The sequence below is a fragment of the Pipistrellus hanaki genome (assembly GCF_964339955.1).
Source record: "Pipistrellus hanaki genome assembly, chromosome: 3".
Classification (NCBI taxonomy): Eukaryota; Metazoa; Chordata; class Mammalia; order Chiroptera; family Vespertilionidae; genus Pipistrellus; species Pipistrellus hanaki.
This window is the reverse complement of record NC_140505.1, coordinates 9,940,787-9,943,821: the sequence shown is the minus strand read 5'-3', so window position 1 is coordinate 9,943,821 and position 3,035 is coordinate 9,940,787.

Here is a 3,035-nt window from a genome sequence, read left to right as displayed (position 1 = left end):
CTAGCTAGAGAGATGATTTATTAAACGTGAGACTATTTTTCTTACAGCACAGTTATGCTCTACTGTTTATTTCTATCTATCTTATGTGGAAAACATTTTTGTATTTATTTAAACTATAATTGGCATATTTCCGGCTTGTTGCTAAAATTTAATATAAACAGGCCGTTCATGATCTGTCAAATAATTGGCTCTGGATTTCACTGCAAAAATGCAGATGCCCTGTCACAGGAAGAGGCAGTGTTTCTTGTTGTTGCTGTACAACTCTAATTGTTACTTTAGGTTTGCTGTCTTTACATGTCTGGCTCTTTCCTCATATTGACTGGTGCTTCTGATTAAGGAATGGGGGAATCCTATGCCTACAAATGACTCTGATTCAGATATAAGAAGAGTTTTAATTATCCATTCATTTCATCTGCCCAAACTCAGAAATTTTCATAAATGAACCTTTGAGCCCAGCTGGTTTGGCTAGGTGGATGAGCCAACGCCTGTGGACTGAAGGATCCCAGGTTTGATTGTGGTCAAGGGCACATCCCGGGCTGCAGGCTCAATCCCCAGTAGGGGGGTGTGCGGGAGGCAGCCGATCAGTGATTCTCTCATCATTGATGTTTCTCTCCCTCTCCCTTCCTCTTTCTGAAATCAATAAAAATATATTTTAAAAAAAACCTTTCGGCCAGCAATTTACAGAAAACTATTGATTATTTTGAAAAATAATAATGTAAAGTCTCAGTACAATAGAATTCTTTCATATAATATTCTTTAAAAAAAAAAAAAAATTTATTGGCCCTGACCAGTTTGGCTCAGTGGATAGAGCGTCAGCCTAAGAACTCAAGGGTCCCAGGTTTGATTCCAGTCAAAGGCATGTACCTTGGCACATACCTGGTGGGTAGTGTGCAAGAGGCAGCTGATTGATGTGTCTCTCTCATTGATGTTTCTAACTCTCTATCCTTCTCCCTTCCTCTCTGTAAAAAAAATCAATAAAATATATTTTTAAAAAATATTTTAAAAAATTATGGTTGAAAGTATTACACATGTCCCCTTTTTCCCCCTATCAACCTCCTTCAGCCCACCCCGGCCCCCACCACCCCACTGTCTGTGTCCATGGTAATATTCTTGCATTAAGACTTCCTATGTGTAGTTAGTTATCTCTGATATTTAGGTCTATCAAGTCACATGTGATTAACTTAAATAATAGTTGTAAATATTGTTATATTGCTAGAAATCCTCACCTTTAATGAACTATTATCTCCCAGAGTATAGCAGCCTGTTTAAAGCCATCCTCTTCTTAAAAACATATATTTTATTGATTTTTTAAGAGAGGAAGACAGAGGGATAGAGAGTTCGAAACATTGATCAGCTGCCTCCTGCACAACCCTACTGGGGATGGGCCTACAACCAAGGTACATGCCCTTGACCAGAATCAAACCTGGGACCCTTCAGTCCGCAGGCCAATGCTCTATCCACTGAGCCAAACCAGTTAGGGCAAAGCCATCCTATTAATCAAATGACATCATGAAAGAATTTTAAATATTTTTTAAATTTTATTTTGAGAGAAAGGGAGAGGGAAGCATCAATCAGCCACAACCCCAGCATGTGCCTTCCTAGGAATTGAACTGGCAACCTTTCAGTGCAAAGGACAATGCCCAACCGACAGAGCCAAGCAGGCCAGGACAACATCATAGGTTTTTAAAACAAAGTGCTATGCCAATTCACATTAGTAATATTTAACATTTGTGTTAAACCTCTCTTTTAGTGAGACTGTGGACAATTAAGAGCTCTTCCATCTCCACTGCTCCTTCACCTGTTGGATATTCAGTATTTTCCTAGAAGGGGAACATGGGTCTGTCTGTCCAATGTTCCTGTAAATGTTTTGATGACGAGTGCTACACAAATGTAAGACACACATGTACCCATGTTTGAGGAAAGAAAGGCACAGGAAAGGGGATCTACCAGAACCCACACTTGGTTCCATATGTTCTTTTCTAATATGTGCTGGCTCTGTACTCTGTGATTTTCCCCTCTACGTAAGGGCGTGAGGTCTGAAGATAAAGAGCCTTCGTTCTAGTGGATCTTAGATGTAGTTTCCCCACAGTGTCACCATTCTAGTTATCGTCCATTGCATTCTCTCTCTTACTGCCCCTCCCAACCCCCAATGTTAAGACAGATAAATGAAATTCAGATAAGCTACAAATTAATATTTCAGATAACTTTTTGGATTATATAATTATCAATTTCGCCTTGGATTATGTCATATATGATTGCCCCTTGTTTTTTTCTCCTTGCCTAAAACTAGGTGGAGAAATTTTAGCCCTTAGTTTGGATGCAAACAGTTCAGGATTATTATCCAGCATTTCTAAAAATACGACTTCATCAATGTCCTCTCCAAATTAAAATAGCAATTACCACTCTCCAGGGGGACCACTGGCAACCTGTTTGTAAACATCTCCTCCTAATCATCTTGTGTTCTGTGTGTATATCTGTTTATGCACAAGCATGTATAAAGCATTGTGTAAATAGGCCTAACCGTACTAAATACCCTGAAGTAAACAACTTTCCTTCAAATTTTAATAGGTTATTACTTCACACAGTTTAATTTAGTCCCGAGGAGTCAGTATGAAACAATTAGCATCCCATTTTATTGTGTGTATCAAAGGCTACTTGAGAAAAACAATACAAGTTTACCTCACATTTTTATAAGAGGAACAAAATCCCAACTAAAGTTTTTTACATTAATTGAATCCTAGTTTAACAAATCCTCTTATAATTATTCTTGCTTCAGGGAAGATAATACTGGCACCACTGTAATTTTGAGGTAACAAACCAAGTAAACCTCCATTCTGGGAGGAAAAGCTGCCTTTGTCTGCACACCGGGCTGGAACAGTGGGAAAAGCAGCGGCAAGGACTGTGTAAAACTAACAGTATAAGCTGAATAACCCACCTGCACAATTCTTATTCACACACTCAGTAGCTTTGGTTTCTACATAGTAACTCCCACCCTCAAATCGGCACGTAGTTGTACACTCAGTCAGTACACAGGC